Here is a 22,243-nt window from a genome sequence, read left to right as displayed (position 1 = left end):
CAGCTCTTCACAGACTGCGTTAGGGAACTGGAGCTGGATGAACTTCGGATCATTCAGGCGGCGGAGGAGGTGATAGAGAAGAGTTACAGGGAGGTCGTCACACCTCAGGTACAGAGAGCTGGGTGACCGTCAGGAGAGGGAAAGGGAATAGGCAGTCAGTGCAGGATCCCTTGTGGCTGTTCTCCTCAATAATTACTATACCGTTTCAGATACTGTTGGGGGGAGTGACCTACCAGGGGAAAGCTCCAGCGGCCAGGTCTCTGGCACTGAGCCTGGCTCTGTGACTCAGAATGGACGGGGGTGAAGAGGAGAGTGATAGTGATCAGAGATTCAATGGTGAGAGGGTCAGACAGGAGACTCCTGGATGATATGTTGCCTCCTGGTTGCCAGGGTCAGGGATGTCTCGGATTGAGTCTACAGGATTCTTCAGGGGAAGGGTGAAGAGCCAGAAATTGTGGTACACATTGGTACCAATGCCAAAGTGGAAAGGGAGGAGGACCTGAAAAGAGAATACAGGGAGTTATACTTGAAGATAAAAGGCAGGACGAGCAGAGTAGCAATCTCAGGATTGCTACAGGTGCCATGGACTTGTGAGGCCAGGAACAGAGAGCAAGTGCAGCTGAACACGTGGCTGCAGAGCTGGTCTAGGAGAAAGGGCTTTAGATCTGTGAATGATTGGGATACCTTCGGGCAAAGATGGGACCTGTACAAGGAGGATGGGTAGCACATGAACTGGAGGGGCACCAATATCCTGGGGTGGGTGGGGGGAGGTTTGCTAGAACTCTTCGGGACTATTGAAAATATATTGGCATTGGGATGGGAACAAGAAATACAGATCAGAGGATGTGGTAGCTTGTGAACAGCCAAATACAGTGTGCAGGGAGTCTGTGAGGAGGGATAGGGCAAAGGTACAATTAGTGTGATGTGTTGAAGTGTATCTCCTTCAATGCAAGAAGTATCAGGAATAAGGGTGACATATTCAGGGCATGGATCAGTATCTATAGTTGCAATGTTGTAGTTATTACAGAGACTTGGATCTCACAGGGGCAGGAATAGTTGTTGGATCTTCCGGGGTTCAGATTTTTCAAAAGGAATAGGAAGAGAGGTAAAAGAGGTGAGGGAGTGGCATTGATAATCAGGGATAGTATGCCAGCTACAGAAAGGGAGGTCGTCAAGAAAGGTTTGTCTGCAGAGTCAGTCTGGGTGGAAGTCAGATACAGGACAGGAGCAGTCACTTTCTTGGGGATTTTCTTCAGACACGGAGGAGCAGATTGGTAGGCAAATTTTGGAAAGTTGGTTTGTTGTCATGGATGACTTCAACTTTGTTAATATTGATTAAATTCTCCTTAGAGTAAATTGTTTCGCTGGAAGAGATTTTGTTAGGTGAGTTCCAGAAGGATTCCTGTCTCAATATGTGAATAGGCTGTCTTTAGGGGAGGCCATAATGGATTTGGCGTTTGGCAATAAACCAGGTCAGGTGTCAGATATATTACAGTGGGAGACTATTTCAGTGATAGTCTTCACAACTCACTGACCTTTACTATATGGACAGGGAAATGAGCAGACAGTATGGGAAAGTATTTAATTTGGGGAGGGGGCATTACTGCGCTATTAGGCAGGAACTAGGGCCTTCAATTGAAAACAAATGTTTTCAGGGAAATGCATGACAGAAATGTGGAGGTTGTTTAGGAAGCACTTACTCATAGTGCTGGATAGGTTTGTCCCACTGCGGCAAGGAAGAGATGGCAGGGTGAAGAAACGTTGGGTGACAAGTGATGTGGAACAACTAGTCAAGAGGAAGAAGGAAGCTCACTGAAGGTTGAGGAAGTAAAGGTCAGACAAGGTCGAGAGAGTTTCAAGGTAGCCAGGAAGGAACTGAAGAATGGACTTAAGAGAGGTAGAAGGGGACATGAAAAAAACTTTTGCAGGGAGGATGAAGGAAAACCCTGAGGTATCCTACGCTTCTATGAGGAACAAGAGCATTGGCAGGGTTAGGTTCGGGCTGATCACGGATAGTGGAGGGAACTTGTGCTTAGAGTCAGAGGAGGTAGGGCAGGTCCTTAATGAATACTATACTTCAGTATTTACGACTGAGAGGGACCTTGTCATTTGTGAGGACAGCATGAAACAGGCTGATATGCTCAAATAGGTTGATAATTAGATGGAGAATGTGCTGAAAAGTTTGAAAAACATGCGGATAGATGGGCCAGATGGGATATAACCAATGTTACTGCAGGAACGAGGGGAGAGATTACAGTGCCTTTAGCGATGATATTTGCACCCTCACTTTCCACTGGAGTCGTGCCAGATAATTGGAGGTTGGCAAATGTTAGCCCCTTGTTCAGGAAACGAATAGGAATAATCCTGGGAATTACAGATCAGTCAGTCCTACGTGTGTTGTGGGCAAATCATTGAAGAGGAGTCTGAGTCTAATTTATGATTATTTGGAAAAGCATAGTTTGATTAGAGATAGTCATCATGGCTTTGTGAGGGGCAGGTCATGCTCTAAAACCTCATTGAATTCTTTGAAGATGTGACAAAACACATTGATGAAGGTAGAGCAGTGGATGTGGACTTTAGGAAGGCATTTGGTAAATTTCCCCATGTTAGGTTCATTCAGAAAGTAAGGACGTATGGGATACAGGGAAATCTGTCTGTCTGGGTATAGAATTGGCTGGTCCATAGAAGGCAAAGGGTGGTAGTAGATAAAAGTATTCTGCCTGGAGCTCGGTGACCAGTAGTATTCCATAGGTATCTGTTCTGGGAGGTCTCTTTGTGAGTTTTATGAATGACTTGAATGAAGAAGTGGAAGGGTGGGTTAGTAAGTTTGCCGATGACACAGAGGTTGATGGAGTGGTGGATGCTGTGGAGGGCTGCTGTAGGTTGCAATGGGACACCGACAGGATGCAGAGCTGGGCTGAGAGATAGCAGATGGAGTTCAACCTGGAACAGTGTGAAGTGATTCATTTTGGAAAGTCACATTTGAATGAAGATTACAGGGATAAAGGCAGGACTCTCGGCAGTGTGGAGGAACAGAGGGATCTTGCAGTCCATGTCCATAGATCCCTCAACGTTGCCACCGAAGTTGATCAGGTTTTTAAGAAGTTCTATGGTGTGTTGGCTTTCACTGGCTGGGGAATTAAGTTTAAAAGCCACAAGGTTAGCTGCAGCTCTGCGGAGCCCTGGTTAGACCACACTTGGAATATTGTATTCAGTTGTAGTCAGAGATAGGTTCTATACACAGAGAGTAGTGGGCGCATGGAATGCAGTGCTAACGGTGGCAGTAGAGTCAGAGACATCAGGGACATTTAAATGACTCTTGGATCAATACTTGGAAGATTGTACAATGAAGGATATGTAGGTTAGTCTGATCTGAGAATAGGATAAAAGGTCAGCCCAATATCGAGGGACAAAGGGCCTGGACTGTACTCTTCTGTGTGCGATGTTCTTTAGAAGTGTGAAAGGATGCAGTTTGATCAATTCAAATGAGATTCCAAGACCTGGTTGTATAAATGCAGGTAGAGACATCAGTAAGGAAAGCAACCAGTTTCCTGAGGTTTATTAACTAGTCATTGAGCATAAGACCAAAGAGGTGATGTTGGACTTGTAGAAGATGCTTATTTGAGTTTGGCTGGAGTATTGCATACAGTTCTAGATGCCACGTCGGCTCAGTAGCTCAGTGGTTTGCCTTGCCGCCTCACCGCACCAGGGACCCAGGTTCAAAGCCAGCCTCGGGCGACTGTCTACGTGGAGTTTGTACGTTCTCTCCATGTTTGTTAGATTTCCTCTGGGTGCTACAGTTTCCTCCCACAGTCCAAAGATGTACTGGTTAAATGAATTGGCCATGCTAAATTGCCCACAGTGTCCAGAGATGTGTCGGTTAAGTGCATTATTTAGGGGAAATATTGGGTAGGAGAATGGGTCTGGTTGGGTTACTCTTCGGAGGGTCAGTGTGTTGGGCCTAATGGCCTATTTCCACACTGTACAGATTCTATTATTGCAAACAGGTTATCTACACATTGGAGAGAATGCAGAAGGGGTTTACAAGTGCTAGGTATGAGGATCTTCAGTTACAAGGAGCGATTGAAAATGTTTGTACTGTTTCCTTGGAAAGGAGATGGCTGCAAGGAGGTCTGAGAGAGGTTTTGAACTTCCTGAATGGGATAGAGTCAAAAGGGATACTCTGTTCCCACTCATAAAAGGAGCAAGCCAAAGACGATATAGACTGAAAGCGATCTGCAAAGGAAGTGAGGGTGAAGTGAGGAAAACCTTTTTCATGGAGCAAGCAGCTGAGGGTATGGAATGCACGGTCTGGAAATTTGGTGGAGACAGGTTCAAATGAGGGTTTCGAGAGGGGCATTAGATGGTGATTTGTGTGAAATAATGCTGAAAGGTATGAGGAAAATGCAGGATGCAGATGATGATGATGGTTTAACAATCCGGTCCAGACACAGATTTCTTCCTCCTTCTGTCAGGAACATTTCTGTGAATAACTGGTTGAGTGAGGTTTACATCGGAACAAGAATGGGTTTAGCTCGACAGAAAGGAACCAAAGGCTGCTGGGAAAACCAGGAGCTGAGCAATTGGCTATTTTAAGAGGGAACAGTCAAGGTGAATTTCCTCAAAAGGACAAGGGAGGACATTTTTTTTCCCTGGATGATGGGGGCCACAGCAGTTCAGGAAAATGAGAGAAAGAGTCATTATAGCATGTGTCAATCAGTAAATATTGCTGAGATTTTTCAGAAAGGAAGACACAAAACAAATGAGAGAAACTACGTGGGACTGTGAGGAAAAGACTGGCAGTTGACATAAAAGGAAACACCAGGCTTCCACTTGCACATCAATATTAACAAAGGAAATGGGCGAGGACGGACAGTTCGAGATGGAAAAGGATGTTTACACCTGAAAGCATTAGGCCTGGTGAGGATGTTAAATTAATATTCTGCCTCTGTCTTTACCTCCAAGCCAGAGGCTGTGCTGTCAGAGAAGGAGAAGTGGTGACAGAGGGTTAATCAGTGAGCCAGGAAGCTGGCTCTGAGGAGCCTCTGTGTCCATGTCTGTCACCAACACCCAAAGAATCAGAGAGCCAGAGAGTCTGACAGTACAGAGACATGCCCTTCTGCCCTCACTGGTCCATGTCGACCAAAATTTCCTTCTACACTACCCCATTTCCTTGCGTTTGGCCCATATCCTTCTAATCCTTTCCTATCCATGTATTCGTCCAAATACCTTTTAAGTGTTAGTAATGTATACCCCTCAACTAATTCCACTGACAGGTCATTCCATATGTGTACCACCCTCTGTGCAAAAACATTGCCCCTCAGGTTCCCTTTTATTCTTTCCCATTGAACTGATGCCCTCTCGTCCTCGATTCCCCAACCCTGGGAAAAAAACGGAGTGCAATCACCCTGTCCTTGCCTCTCTTGACCTTAGACACCTCTAGAAGGTCCCTTCTCCTTGTCCTTCATAGTCCATGACTGCCCTGAGTGGACACTGTCTCCTCAGCTTGATGTTGATTGGCTGATACCTCTCACGCGATGGAACTTCCACGAATAATAGGATCTTCATTCCAGGGCAGCTCCTGTCATTGGCCTTGCCCCCTTCCTAATGGGACTATGATTGTGGTGGCCTTCTCTGGAAGAGGGGGATTGGGTCTGTCGCCAGGTCTCCAAGCAACAGACAAGACCCTGGACACCTTAACAACATTCCAGCCAATTTTTCTCTGTCTGAATTGGGAAGTCATTGGCCAATGAGGGAATCCTCAAAGATGGGAAGTAGCTGCAGTACGCTCACAGTGCAGTTCTTTTGAGATGTGATTGGTTTTGGCACATTAGCTGGTACCAGTCTTTGAGATGATTATATTATGCTGTGTGAAGCATTCTATAAAACACACAGAGAACAGAACATTATGTCGAAAGACAAGATGAACACTGAGGGGTCAGCTCTAAGTTTTGTGCAAAAGAAGTGGAAAACACAATTAATGAGACAAACACCAATAAAGACATGTTCAATACAGGTAATGCTGGAGAAACTCGACAGGTTTGGTGGCATGTCCAGGGACAAAAAGTACAGCTGGAAAAGCACAGCTGGTCAGGCACCATCCGAGGAGCAGACGAGTTGACGTTTCGAGCAGAAGATTTTGATCAGGAATGTGTTGAAAAGCTTATGCTCGAAACATCGGCTCTCCTGCTCCTCAGATGCTGCCTGAACGGCTGTGCTTTTCCAGCACCAGACTTTTTGACTCTGATCTCCAGCATCTGCAGTCCAGTCTTTCTCGCAGCATCTGCAGAGAGAAAAACAAAGTGACCATTTGAAGTACAGTCTGTCTCTCCTTCAGAACTCCAGTTCCTAAATGCTTCTGAGGGAGTTTGGAAGAAGAGTCATCCAGATTCAAAACGTTAACTCTGTTTCTCTCTGCACACATGTTGCTGAGTTTCTCCAGCATTCTCTGTCTTTGGAAGAGGACCGCAGCCAACGACTTTCCATGGAACCGAAAGAAGGGAACACTCGCATTTCCCTGGAAACACGGAAAGTTTCAAGCACAAAAAGAGACCATTCAACCCAATGTGTCCGTGCTCGCTAAGTAAATGAACTCATTTCCCAACACCTGCCCCAAGCAGCGTTTGCTGCTTCGGGTGTGGATCCGAAATGATCTTTTTGACTGGGTTGAGGGTTTCCACATCAACCACCAACATGAGGCAGGGAATTGCATTCACCCACCTGCCTCTGGATGGAAACACTTTCCTCAGGTCCCCTCTAATCCTTCAACTGATCACCTCAAACCTGAGGTGATCAGGTAACTGATCTCTGTCAGGGAGAGCAGGTCTCCTCATCCACTCGATCAAAGCCCCTAATTGTCTAAGACACCTCGATTCAGTCAGCTCTCAATGGCTTGTGTTCAGAGAAAAGCAATGCCAGCCTATCCGATCTAATCCTCACCGCTGGAATTTTCAAGCCCCAGTAACACTCTTGTATTCTCCATAGTCCCACTGGAACACCACCATAATGTGGTGCCCAGAACTGGATGCAAAGCTCCACAGTTTCGATCTGATCTGTTGGTCATTGTATTGCTTGGCTCTGTGTGTCACTCAGCTTTGTGCTGTTTGTCCCTCAGGTCCTCCTGTTCCTCCCTTCACCAGACCAGTCTCTCCTATTCAGGTTCACCTGGTGCTGCCCCTGGAATGCCGGACTGCACTCTCCAGGGTTGAAAACAATAAATGCTGTCGATCACAGTCGGTCAGACACCATCCGTCGAGAGTGAGCAAGCTAACGTTTCCAGTCTCGATGGCTCTCCATCAGAGCTGCACAAAGGGTGGGGAGGGGCAGCATTATCCTGTGATGGGGGGAGGGGGTGGGTGCTGGGCGAGCAAGGATGTTGTTAGTTCAGGTTAAGCGATCTTATTCTGAACTATTAACATCCTTTCTCCCCAGCACTCTACACTCCACTTCCCCCTCACCTATCTCACAAATGCTGACCCTGCCCCCCTCCACACACACACACACACACCCACTTCTTGTCAGCTCTGATGGATAGCCATCCAGACTGGAAACGTCAGCTTGCTCTCTCACCCCGGACACTGTCTGACCCGCTGTGATCTCCAGCATTTGTTGTTTTCAGTACAGGTGCCAGAATCTGCAGTACTTTGTTCCTAATCTCCAGATTTGATCTGCCCACTTGGTGGGAATGGTAGAGTAGGGGATATGCCAGGTCACAGATTGCATTGGAATATCGTTCTGCTTATATTGATGGCCCACAGTGCCCCATGGATGCCCAGTTTTGAGTTGGCACCCCATGTAACATGGTTATCGTGCCATACGGCATGATGGAGAGTCTGCTCGATAGGAAAACTTCATTTCATCTCCACAAGGACTGGGCAGTGGTCACTGAATGGAGTTGGGTGGGTGTTGCCTCTTTAAGAGAGCAGGTCAGATGACCCAGAGAGTGGATCGAGAGGGTCAGTCTAAAACCCGACTGTGGAGCTGAGAGGACACACAATAATCTATCCCCATCCAGGTTTACCCTCCATCCACCTCGCGCTCTATTTCTGGTTCCAGTGAACCACAAGCGCAATAACTGTGCGTGATGCTGTTTTCATTGTCATGAGGAAGGACATCGCCCGGATTCCGTAAACTGTGTGCGATTGTGGAGGTAACATCGAGGAAAGGGGTCTTGAGGGGTCTCCGGTCCCAGTCAATGCCAGGGAAAAACAGTTACTCACCTGCGAGCGGGCTGAGTGTGGTGATCATGAGGGGATTCAGGCTAAGGGTGACACTCACTGAAGAATGATACACTAACGCAGTCAATGAGAGAGCAGCCAGGACAGAGTACATTCACCGAAGTGACTCCGGCTGCAAACAGCGACGAGACCCCAGTAGCAGGAAAACAAAATGGTGGACGAGTTAGGAGTGATGGGATTGTTTGGTGAAGAGATAGAAAATTGGATCTGTCCACCAAATGTTTTGATGTGCACTTAAAGGCTGAAGACTCAATGGTATTGGATTTCCCGAGCTCCATTGAGAGTAAGACGCCACAACCCAAAGAAGTCTGATGCAAGCAGAGAAACCAATGGAAATGACATTGCAAACTCTGTGCAAAGTGTTGGAGAGTTATTTTGCACTGAGACCACACACGATCACGGTACTTTCTTTTATTCATTCAAGGGGTGAGGGTGACACTGACTCAGCAGCATTATTGCCCAACCCTAATTGCCCAGAGGGCAGGTAAGATTCAACCACATTGCTGTGGGACTGGAGTCACATGTCAGCAAGACCAGATAAAGATGGCAGTTTCCTTGCCGAAAGGGCATTGGTGAAATAAATGATTTTTTTTCAACAATCAAGGATGGATTCATGGTCATCATTAGATTCTTAATTCCAGCTATTTATTTATTGAATTCATCTGCCATAGCGGGATTCGAACCCCAGTCCCCAGAACTTTCCCTGGCTCTCTGCATTAACAGTACAGTGATATCACCATTCAGCTAATGCCTGCCTCCCATTCCAATAAACAGGTCCAGAAGGAAGGAGAGTCAATACCCCTGTTTGTAGCAGCCTTACAGAAATTACTGGAACATTGTGAATCTGGAGGTTCCTTTCTGATGCCCTGAAGGGCCTTTTGGTTCGTGACCTCTGACACAAAGCCATCCAACAGAATCTACTAATGAGGAGAGATCTGGATTTCAACAGCTCTTGAAGTTGCCACCTCAATAGAGTCCACCAACAATGAAACAACATGATTGTCTAGGCCCAGATGCATAGAGTGGGGGAAGGTCTGCAGAGTTAGGTACCAAGCGTAGAATGGTGCCAAGATAGCAAAGAGTGAGCACATGGATTGAACATGTTGGACTCGAGAATCTCAGGGCTGCAGGCAGAAGTGAATTTTTCATATTGCCCAAAATTCCCAGGGACAACCTCAACAAGAGAAGGGGAGACTAAAGGAGACAATTCCGGGGAAAAGACATAAGGTAGATGAGGCCTGCCAGTGGGTAAACCAGGAATCTTCCGGATCTGTGGGAGGACCAGAAGGCCCAGAGTCAGCAGAGCTTCGGTTAATCATCCTGATGGTACAGAGTGAAGCTGAGAGTTTCTGGGTCTTCCCAAAATACAGAGTAAGACATAAACCTGGAAGTGGATACAGGAGCAGTAATGTGTCTAATCTCCAAATCAATAGTTACTGTCACTGCCATTGAAGCCTGCCAGAATTACACTGTGGACATCTACAGAACAAATGGTGCTGCTGTAGGGGGATGAACTGCTAAATATACACTAAGGGCCCAGTGTGCGATCTGCCTCTGTTGGGAGTGAAAGGTGACGACCCGGCATTATTTGGACAATTCAGATTACAGATGTTAAAGTAAACTCAGGGTCTGGATAACAGGCTGGTGGACACATAAACGGGTTTGCAAGAGATTTTGCGTAGGTACAAAGATGTCTTCAAGGGAACCCTGGAGAAAATTAAAGAAGTAGAAATTTATCTTTAGCTGAAGAAGGACGTTGGTCCAAGGAATCTGAAGGTTTGTCCAGTGCCAAATACCATCCAGCCTGAAATGGTGAACCTGCGAGCATTGGAACCATTCGCCACCATCGAATGGGTCACTCCAATCGTTCCAGTGTTAATAACAAACAGCATGATGAGCTTTTCTGGTGATTTTAAGGTCACAGACAACCCCATTCCTGAGAGGGGATCAATACACCATTGCACTAATAGGAGACCTATTCAGCGGACTGGATGAGGGAAAGAAATTCTGAGAAATGGATCTGGCACAGATGGGAGTGATGAGGTGTCCGACCTACCACTGATGGCACTGACACACACATTCAGTGAATCATACAGCACAGAACAGGCCCTTCAGCCCATTGAATCTGGATCAACATTACTCTCAGTGGAAGTCCGCTCATCATAGTTTCCTGCACTTGTTCCATGTTCTTGAATACTCTAATGTTTGAAGTGTTTATCCAAACATTTTTAAAAGTTTTTTTATGGTTTCCAGCCTCCACTAGCTTCCCAGGCAATCCATTCCAGATTCCAACTACCCGCTGAGGAAAGTTTGTTTCCTCAAATCTCCTCTAACTCCTGCCCCTTGCCCTAAGACTATGCCTAATTGTAACTGACCCCTCAACCAAAGGGGACAGCAGCTCTCTATTCACCCTGTCCATAACCCTCAACATGAAATACCGCAATCTTGTCTCCCATCAACCATCTCTGCATGAAAAAAAGAGACTCCAAGCCTATCCAGTCTCTTGTATCACTCAATTTCTCCATCCTCGGCAACACCCTGGACAATCTCATCTGTGTCCCCTCCAGTGCTATCACATCCTTCCTGTAGTGAAGTGATCAGAGCTGTAAACAGTACTTCAGCTTTTGCCTAACCAAAGTTCTGCACGACCCCAACATTATCTCCTTGCTCTTATACTCCATGTCACAACAAGTGTCCCATCTTCCTTCTAAATGATCCTATTACATGCTCTACTTCATGGATCTGTGAATAATTACAAGATTCCTTTCTTCCTCCGAGCTACCCAGTCTCCTGACATTCATTAAATACTTCCTCATCTTGTTTCTTCTTCCAAAGTGCATTACCTCGCACTTGTCTGGATTAAATACCATCTGCCATTGGTCTACCCATCTGACCGACCCACCCCTACGTTCCTATAATGTTCAAACGTCTCCTTCACTATTAACTACTCCATCAACTATGGTGTAATCTGCAAATTGGTTAACATTCCCCTCACACTTCCATCTGCATCATCGATGTACATGACAAACAATTAGCGTCCCAGTACTCATCCTTGTGGGATACCACTGGACACCAGTTTCCAAGCTACCATGACCCTTTCTATCCTATTACTACCCCGGTTTCTGATCTATCTCACCAAATGTCCCACAATTCCATGTGCTTTAACCCTCTCAATCAGTCTCCCACCTGGAACCTTGTCAAACGGTTTGCTAAAATCCAAATAAACTCCATCAACTGAACTTCCCATATCCATACAGTTGATCACATTTTCAAACAATTCTCACAAATTTTCAGATATGACTTTCTTCTGACAAACATCTGCCGACTATCTTTAATTAACATGCCTGGACAAGTGGGTATTACTTCACTCCTTCAGAATTTTCTCCAACAGTTTCCTGACCACTGACATGAGACTCATCGCTCTCTATTTTCCTAGTTCATCTCTATCAACCTGCTTAAAAAGTGAAGCCACATTAGCCACCCCCTAGTCCTCTGGCACTTCCAAAATGGCTAGAGAGGAATTAAAAATTTGTGTCAGATCTCCCACAATTTCCTGCCTCACCTCCCACAGCAACCCGTGATGCAATGGAAGCTGTCAGTCTTTAAGCACAACAGACCCTCCGACATCTCCCCATTTCCCATGTCAAACTGTAAAAGTCTCTCACAATCCCTTTTCCTGAATTCTATACCTATATTCTCATTTTCCCGATTGAAGACCGAACAATCATTCAACACCCTTCTAATATCTTACGTCTTCAGAGTTGTCCCCTTGGTCCCTAATGGGCCCTACACTTTCGCCCATTAACCTCTTCCCTTAAATTTATTTCTAAAATATCTTTAGGATTCTCCCTAATCCTGTTCCCAAATCCTTTCTCATTCCCACTATTTGCTCTTCTAATTGCTTTCTTAACCTCCCTTCTGCATTTCCAATATTCCTCTAAGGCTGCAACTGAATTATTCTCTTTGGATTGCTAAAAACTCTACTCCTCTGTTTATCCAGAGTTGAATTTTCCGGGACATCCAGTATTCCCTGAATTTATTGCTCCTATATTTCCCTCGAAAGGTGCCGTGTTGTCCATGTACTCTTCCCAGCTCCTTTCTGAATGACCCTCTTCCCCCATTGCTCTCCTGTAGACGTACGCAAACGGAGCTGTTCCCAATGTACTGTGGCTAGATACTGCTTTATTCTAATACAATTAGGCTTCCCCAATCCAAAGCCGACCTCTACAGACCATTTTCTCCTTGTCTAGCACATTTTTTACCCAGATTGTATCATGGTCACTATCGCTAAAATGTCCCCCCACTGCCACATCGATCACTTATCCAGCTTCTTTCCCCAGAACCAGTTCCAGCATTGGCCCTTCGACACATTGATACAGAAACCCACCTGGATACATTTCAATAAGTTCAGCCCCTTTAAATCCTTTACCCTATAGCTAGCCCAACTTGTACTGGGGAGGTTGAAATCATCTTGTATTATTAGCCGATTATTACCCTTACTCCCTTCTGTGAACTGTCTACATATTTGCTGTTCTATTTCCCACAGATTCTTTGGGGGCCTATAATACGCTTTCAGTAAAGTAGCTCTCTCCGTAACATTCCTACAGTCTACCCACAAAGCCTTGTTTGAGTATCCTGCCAAGATATCATTTCTCGCTAATGCAGGAATTGATTCCTTAATTAATAGTGTGACACTATTGACAGCCTCTTCTGTTTCACCGAAAGAACCTGTAACCCTGGAAGGTTTAGTTGCCTGTCCATCCCTTCTCTCAATCTTGTTTCTGTGATGGTAACAATATCATGCTTGCATGTGTCAATCCATGCCATTAACCCATCAGTCTAACCTGTTACATTCCGAGCATTAAAGACCATTCAGCTTTGCCTTTGTCTTTTGACACTCAATATCATTGAACTCACTGTGACTTGCTTCCGTTCCTGTAGCATGATGTGTCGCTGTTGCATCAATATTCTGTGGTCCCCTCCCTCTGTCAGACTAGTTTAAACTCCTCCCAACAGCACCAGCAAGCCTCCCTGCCAGGATGTTGGTCCCAATGTGGTTCAGGTGCAGACTGTTCTGTTTGTCCATGTCCCACCTCCCCAGAAACAATCCCAGTAATCCAGGAATTTAAAACCCTCCCTCTTGCACAAACTCTTGATCCATACATCTATCTACTTTATTTTCCAGTTTCGAAACTTGCCAGCACATGGCACTGGGAATAGTCCAGAGATTACAACCGTTGAGGTCCTGCTTTTTAATCCTCCACCTCGCTCCCTTAATTCTTGATGCAAGGCCTCATTCCTCACTCTGGCCATACCATTGTACATGTTGCTACCAACGACCTTTAACTCATCACCCTTCCCTTTCAGGATGCCCCGCAGCCATTCAGTGACATCCCTGACACTGGCACCAGGGAGGCAATGCAGCATCCTGGAGTAACGTCTTCGGCTGCAGAAACACCCGGCTGCTTTCCCGACTAACGAATCCCCGATCACTGTTGCTCTTCTTTCCTTCTTCCTCCCCATCTTGTGTAGTCAAGCTGCTCGTGGTGCCAGACGGCTTGGATCAGACTGCATTCCTCTGAGAAGTCAGCATCCTCATCAGCTTCCAACATTGAATCCTGGTGAGTGAATGGGACACCAGGGGACTTCTGCACTCACAGAGGATAGTAGATTAAATTTTGGGTGGATTTCCTGGTGTCTGCTGCTTCCTGGATGATATTCCGTTCACTGGATCCGCCAAAGAGGAACATTTGAACAAGCTAGAAGAAACTTTCAAAAGGTTCTGGGACCACAGCCGACATGTAAAAAGGGAGAAATGGGAGTTTCGTAAAGACACCACAGAGTGCCTGTGCCATATAATCCATGGAAATACACAAGGGCCCCAAGAAGTTGGAAGCTATCAGGAAGGCCCCAAGACAAGAATGTGTCCCAACTGAGATCGATCGTGGGCCGTGTAAATTACTATGGAAAGTTTGTGTGCATCTGACTATCGTGCTAAAGCCCCTGCTGGGGAAGGGCAGCAGTGGAAATGGGCCCAGGAATGTGAGGGAGCTTACCAGGAAGTGATGCACACTTTAAAAAGATCAGAACTGTTGACCCATTTTGAGTCAATGTTGCCAGTCCAGTCAGCATGTTTGTACACTTCCAGTGCAGTCAACATGTTAATACAGTTCCAGTACAGTTAGCATGTTAATACAGTTCCAGTACAGTCAGCATGTTTGTAAAGTTCCAGTACAGTCAACATGTTAATAAAGTTCCTGTGCAGTTAGCATGTTAATACAGTTCCAGTACAGTTAGCATATTTGTACAGTTCCATTACAGTCAACATGTTAATACAGTTCCAGTACAGTCAGCATGTTTGTACACTTCCAGTACAGTCAACATGTTAATATAGTTCCAGTACAGTTAGCATGTTAATACATTTCCAGTACAGTCAGTATGTTAATGCAATTCCAGTACAGTTAGCACGTTCGAACAGGTCAGTACAGTTAGTACACCCTACCTTATGGGTCTGGTACTGTACTGTCACACACCTTACTGAATGGAAAGGAAAAGCCCATCAAGTTCACTAACAAAGATGGGGGGAAGGTATACCAAAGTGGAAAGGGAAGGATTGGACATGGAGTTTAACATTGTGAAGTTTTCCCATTTCCTTTCCCGCAGGCAGTTTGTGCTGTGGACAGACCACAGGACGCTAACAACCAGTTTTGACCTGCATATGGGATACTATCTAGTTGTGTTATGAACTCCATATTCCCATCTAACGCCTACATAACCAAGGGTTATAACCCTTGATTCCCCTGCCTAACAAGAATCTATCCATCTCTGCCTTCAACATATCCAATGACCCTGTCTCCACCACCTTCTAAGGCAGTGGTCCAAAGTCACACAACTGCCTGAAGGAAAAATATTCTCCAACCCTATCACTGAAGAGCGGCCATTCTTGTTGAATCGGTATGCTTGTTATGAATACCACATGCACCTTTACTTTTGCTTTTTTAAGGTCAAAACATCTATATTGAATTTCCTCTGTCCATCTCTGTCTCTTTCTCGAACCATTGATTCACATATTATTTTCTTTCTCTCTCAATTTGGCTCTTTGATCTACCACATCTTATCACAACTGATCTGTGAGAGATACGCCCCTGTGTGCTTCTCCAGTTTTGCAGTTTGTAAGATGGTTCTGGAGTAAGCTGTCCCCCTTTCAGTATAGAGACCCCAGGCCCACCCACTTCTCCCTCTCCTGGTGCCAGTGGCCCCTGAACTAGGATTGAGCTCTCCCACCCCAGTCAGGGGAATGAAAAGTCATCAGGAGAAGGCAATAATGTGGATTTAAGATCGAAAACGAGTCAATCATGCTCTTGTTAAATGGTGAAGTGGGATTGAGGAATGAATGGTCTATGTTCCAAATTGTTCCGATGTTTCAAATGCAAGAAATATAACAACCAACAGAGAAGTTTACAAACCACAGCTTTAGACCAGAGACAAAAGTTTGACAATGAGCTTGAATCCTTCTCAGATTCACCAGAGGGTTTGACAGTCACAGACTGGTTCTGAACACAGTCAGAAAACCACACCCCACCACATGCCCTATGCCCAAAATGTCGATTCTCCTGCTGCTCAGATGCTGCCTAACCGGCTGTGCATTTCCAGCACCACACTTCAATTAGAAACATAGAGTCCTAAAACAGAGAGACAGGCACTTCAGCCCAAACTGCTCCATGTCAACCGAAATATTTGGGCCTCCTGAGAGGCTGGGGTGTCCATGTTCGGGCCTCCAGACAGAATGATGTTCTCCAAGACATCAGTCAAATTCTCAACCCTTCAAACAGCAGCACTGGAAATTTCTGGCCCTGGGAATTAGTAGATCACATTCAATGTCTCATCCAAAAACCCAAATCATCAACAATGCAGCTCTCCCACGGTGGATCTGCTTCACATCTGCTTCACTAACTATCTTCAGGGAAGAAAATCTCCTACCCTTACCCAGTCTGGTCTCCAAATGACTCCAGACCGACAGCAATGTAACTGGCTGTGATCTGAACGAGGAAACAGCACAGCAGGACAGCCCTTTCAAGGGCAAGTAGACATAAACAAAAAATACTGTCCTTGCCAGTGTTGCTGACATTCCATTCGTTAAAAGCTTAAAGATAATTTAAACTGATTAAAATTTCTCACAATCCTGACTTCACTCGTGTTTTGAAAATCTGACCCACATATGTTGACTAGTTCTTTAAATATTTCCAGTATTATTCCGAATTCACCCTTCCTAAATCTGTGAAACGAGACAAGAGAATAAAATGAATTTCCAATTCACTCTTCACGGTCAGGACAAGTGAGCATTCTGCGGGAGGAATTCTCCCACTGTCTAATACATTAGCGCTGTGTACAAACTGTGTCAGTGCACTGAGTGCAACACAGTACTCCAACTTCCCACGAGAAAGGAATTTGCTTTTTCGTACTGATCAGCTTGAACCAGCTCAAATCCATTCCCTCTCCAGGCTGAGCAACCAATAAACAAATGTACATGGGGTTGGTACGAATCGCATTTTTTAGTCTTTATCAGAATCAGCTTCAATCAGGCATTAAACAGAGCTAATCTAAAAACTGTCTGCAAACAGCCGGGTGAGACAACGCAAGAATGTACCTGCGAAATGTCCCTGGAACCCTCCGAGAGCAGAAGTGCACTGAATAAGCAGCAAGACACCAATAACCAACAGCATTCCCTTCTTCATCTTCTGCAAAGAATTTCACAGGATCAGGCTGTGATAATGAGTCGGGAGAAGTTCCTGAAGCAGGATGCGAAGCTTTTGCTTTCCTTATAATAGTGCAAAGGGCCAGAATCTCCTCTTAATCCCTTTCCCTTCTGTGTGACAGTGAATCCAGTGAACAGATTGACTCAATTGACACTCCTTCAGCTTTAAGTCACAGCGTTCTGTGGTTTGGCCTCTCTCCAAGTCTTAGTATGCTCTGTCTACTGAGCTGATCTGCCAAACATACAAATAGAACGTACAGTTCATGAGTATGCATGATCATAGAATCCCATCAGAGTGGAAACAGGCCATTCAGGCTAACCAGTCTGCACCAACATTCTGAAGAGAATCGCCCCCTGACCCATCCCCCTATCCTATATTTCCCATGGCTTGTCCACCAACCTGCACATCCCTGCGCACAATGGGTAATTTACATTGATCAATCCATCTAACCTGCACATCCCTGAACACGATGGGTAATTTACCATGGCCAATCCAGCTAACCTACACATCCCTGAGCATTTTGGGTTATTTAGCATGGCCAATCCACCTAACCTGCACCTCCCTGAACACTATGGGTAATTTACTATGGCCAATCCACCTCGTCTGCATATCCCAAAACACTATGGGTAATTGATCATGGCCAATCCATCCAACCTGCACATCGTTGGACTGTGGGAGGAAACTCAAGCAGACACAAGGAGAATGTGAAAACTCCACACAGACTGTCACCTGAGGAAGAATCAAACCCGGGTCCCTGCTGCTGTCTGGCAGAAGTGCTAATCACTGAGCATCGGACCATGGACATGTCAATCAGTGGCTGGGGATAACAACCATTGATGTGAGGTCAAACACTTCAGTTAATGAACCACATTTGTAATAAAGGTGGACCACGTGAGAGAACATTGTGATCTGAGACATGGTGCAGAATGGAACGCTACTGTTCCTGGGGGCGCTTAAACACAGATGGGTCAGGGACCATTCAAAAGGGTTGAATTGTGCCTCAGTTGGGCAGGTCCCAGTATCCTGGAGTTCACAGGGGATTTGACCTGCATGGTTGGAGAGGTTAAAAGTATATTAGCAGAGGGGCTGTTATATTCAATAAGGATATCTTACGCCAAACTGTTTGTGACAGTTAGTCAAGAGATAAAGGCCCACCTTTATAGAGCAGATATGCTCTATTTGTCCAGCCTATGTCATTATGATCTGCGTGGACCATAACAACTGGATCCTTCTTTCTAACTCCAGGTTCCTTTCCAGCCCTGAGCAGTTGCCCAGAAACCCAGGCACCCAGCAGCTTACACAGCCATTTGGACACATGCAGTTACCCAGAAACCCAGGCACCCAACAGCTAACACAGCCATTTGGACTCATGCAGTTTGCTGCAAAATGCAATGTCAATCCCGCTCACTATACCTTCGCTTACAGCCACTTCACTCTTTATTACTCCTCCTCATCAGTGACTACCTGTAACAGGGTGCCATGTTCAGTGCCCTCTTCCTCTGTCTCCCCACATCCAGACAAGCAGCAATCTGATGGAAGGTTGCAAACTCCTGCAGTGCTGTCCCCTGCTCTCCCCACCTGTCTAAATCACAGTCACACTCTCTTTCCTTGAACACTGACGAAATCAGAAGATCCAATCCCATGAGCTGTGACTGACACCAGGGACCACCACCTTTCCCCCCTCCAACTCCACGATGTGTCAAATAGCCTAATGTGCAGCCTCCAACTCATAAACCCGGTTCCGAAACCGATTGAACTTCAAACACGTAACACAAACAGGTTTGATCCAAATGTATGCCAGTATCCCGTGAATCCCTAAATACTGCAATTGTGACACATTACTCAATCTGCCATTCAGCAGTGTCCCCAAAGGGTGGGGTAGGTACTAATTGAGGCAGGTTTTGTTAAATAATGTGCTGCTCGAGAGAAAAAAAAACACCCCGACGCCACCCTTTGGTACCCCTCTGTCACATTCTGGCACCATCATACCAAAACAACTCATCCCTTCCTGGATATCCAGAACTGTCCAAGACCCATGGTGCAGCACCACCATTAGAAAGATACTGTGCACCCAGACAAAGGGTTGTCAGTCTGGAGCTGCCCTACATAGTTCCTGACACTGGCCCTAGACGTCTCAGACACTGGAAATTCTGTGCCTCTCCTTGTGTGCAGGGACATGGACTTGCCGCTGATGGGGATGCGTTGATGCAGAGGCAGGGCATCCTTTTCACCCAGGCCAGCAGAGGATGCCATTCTACTGGAACCATGCCAACCTGGGTTACCATTCAGGCCAGTGTAGCCCCAACCATCTGAAAGAATGCACAGAATAATGAGAGAAGAGCAGTGACCTTCTCCACTCTGCCAGGGAAAGGGCCACCACCTTCTCATTGATACCTCACACTCCCTCTACCTCTGTTACTGTACCCACCATTTCCTCCAACACCTTCCCTCCTCACTCTCACCCTCACTAACATCTGACCCTGAATAACCCTGAATCTCTTCTGCACAGCCTACTCACCCCCTCAGGACATCTCCACAGATGCACTGAAAGTAACAGTGTGTTTCAAACCTTTCTCTCCTTCACCCACTGGGTGCAGAGTTGCCAACTCTGATCACCTTGAGCAGCTGACTGACCATGTCCAAGCCCATGTAATGGTATTGTTTTGCAGTTTGTTTCCATAGTGATGAGTCACTGAAACAGATTCATGTGAGTCTGCAGATATTCTTCAACATCTAAACGTACGTTTTAAGGAAAAAAGAGAAAAAAAAGCTTTAATACAAACAACAAGGCCAAATTTTAAACTGATCCTCATCATATTCCTTTCACTGTGAGTCAGTTCCAGTGAAATTTCACTTTTATCTCAATTCTTTAAGTTTTTAAATTAACAGATTGCTCCTAATTTCTTGGCCTCAGAGTGTAGAGACATTTTCACGATGCTTTTCCAGGTTCACTAGCACAAACATTTCACAATATGTTTCACAATGTTCTTCACGAAAAAATCGCATGAACTGACTGACCATGTAATGCTGGTGCAGAGTATAATCCTTCGTGCACCGTGACACCTTGTGTGGGGGATGGGAATCGGGTAACAGCGAACGGGAACTCACTCCATAAAAGAAACTGTGGTCAATTCATGTATCGCATTCCAGAGAAATTGCTTTTATTAAATGAGCATTATTGAGGAACCACCTGTATACTCATCATGTGTAATATGAGGAAAAAGCTGAAGGAAGACCCTCTTCTGTGACTGAACAAATTGGATATTGATGTTAAAACAGATGATGAAATAGACTTCTCCCATGGTTTGGCAAAATCCAAGCATGTCAGCCAAAAATCTGTGAACAAGCAGCAGCCGTGACTGTTACAAAGGCAGGTATCCGCGACAATGGAATTGATAGTCTTTCCCCAACAGTTCCATCCTGCGTGAGGAGACAGAGTTGGTGGATAATGTCACCCATGAGCTGGAAGGGATAGATGAAGGATTAGGTCCCTTAGGTACAGTTAGGGAGGAGATCGAGTCCTGTTCCACCACGAGAGTGAAAAAAGGCCTCTGTGAAAATTGGGTTGTACTGACGGAGCATTTCCATAACTGTTATGGGGACTGCATTCCTTACATTCGACGGAATCTAATACTGAAAGAAAGAGTACTCTTACGTTTATCACCAGTTTTGCTTGTCGGAGTAGTTCAAGGAGCTCTGCCATCTGTACCATAAGGTCTTTCCAGGACTTACTACTAAAGATCATTACATCATCTCAATGGAGTGCACAGCTTGTTAACCCAGCCACAACTCTATTCATGTGTGTTTGGAATGTGATGAGTACATTCTTCATTTCAAAGGGCATCACTTTAAACTGATGCAGCCCATTTGGGGTTACAAATGCAGAAATTTCTTTTGCCATCTCTGATAAGTTTAATGACACTAACCACGCATTAAGTTCAACTTGGTGACATAACTGGCTTGTCCGACTTTCTCAGTACAGTCCTCCAATCTAGGAATTGGATATGAGTCTGATTGTGTAACGGCACTGACCTTCCAATAATCCACAGAGAATCGTTGAGTCCCGTCCTGTTTGGGAACTAAGACGATCGGCGAACTCAACTCGCTCTGGCTTGGTTTGATGATGTTCTCATCGAGCATAGCCTCCATCTCCATCTGGACTTGTCTAGCCTTGAAAGGATTAAGCCAATAAGGGTATTGTTTTACCAGAGCAATATTCCCTACGTTTGCTTCATATACAATTGCATTAATCCTACCCATCTGATTCTTACATATGTCATTATACTCATTTCAAAATAGATTTTAAATCAGGCGGTTCTGTGGACATGGGTGAGGCTCTCGAATGGTTTGTTGCCTCCTGGGTGCCAGGGTCCGAGACGTCTCGGACCGTGTCTTCAGAATCCTTAAGGGGGAGGGTGTGCAGCCAGAAGTCGTGGTGCACGTTGGCACCAACGACATAGGTAGGAAGAGGGGTGGGGAGGTCATTCAGGAGCTGAGGGAGTTAGGCTGGAAGCTAAAAGCTCGGACAGACAGAGTCGCCATCTCTGGGTTGTTGCCGGTGCCACGTGACAGTGAGGCAAGGAATAGGGAGAGAGTGCAGTTGAACACGTGGCTGCAAGGATGGTTTAGGAGGTAGGGCTTCAGGTATTTGGATAGTTGGACTGCATTCTGGGGAAGGTGGGACCTGTACAAGCAGGGCGGGTTGCACCTGAACCAGAAGGGCACCAATATCCTGGGAGGGAGGTTTGCTAGCACTCTTCGGGGCGGGGGTGGGGTTAAACTAATTTGGCAGGGGGATGGGATCGGGACTTGTAGTCATGCAAGTAGGCTAGCTGTTTGTCAGGATGTCCAAGAATGTAGGGAGGCTGTGGAGAAGGTAGCACTGACAGGGAGTACTTGCGGACACAGAGATGTATGTATACTTCAATGCAAGGAGTATCAGAAATAAGGTGGGTGAACGTAAGGCGTGGATCGGTACCTGGGATTACGATGTTATGGCCATCACGGAAACGTGGATAGAAAAGGGACAGGAATGGTTGTTGGAGGTTCCTGGTTACAGATGCTTTAGTAAAATTAGGGAGGGTGATAAAAAAGGAGGGGGGGGGGGGTGGCGTTGCTAATTAGAAATAGTATAACGGCTGCAGAAAGGCAGTTCGAGGGGGATCTGCCTTTGGAGGTAGTATGGGCTGAAGTCAGAAATAGGAAAGGTACAGTCACCTTGTTGGGTGTTTACTAAAACCCCCCAAATAG

This window comes from Chiloscyllium plagiosum, unplaced genomic scaffold (genome assembly GCF_037043375.1).
Source record: "Chiloscyllium plagiosum isolate Xiang-an unplaced genomic scaffold, Cpla_swu_hap1 HiC_scaffold_45, whole genome shotgun sequence".
In the NCBI taxonomy this organism is placed as follows: domain Eukaryota; kingdom Metazoa; phylum Chordata; class Chondrichthyes; order Orectolobiformes; family Hemiscylliidae; genus Chiloscyllium; species Chiloscyllium plagiosum.
Note: the sequence above shows the minus strand (reverse complement) of the source record.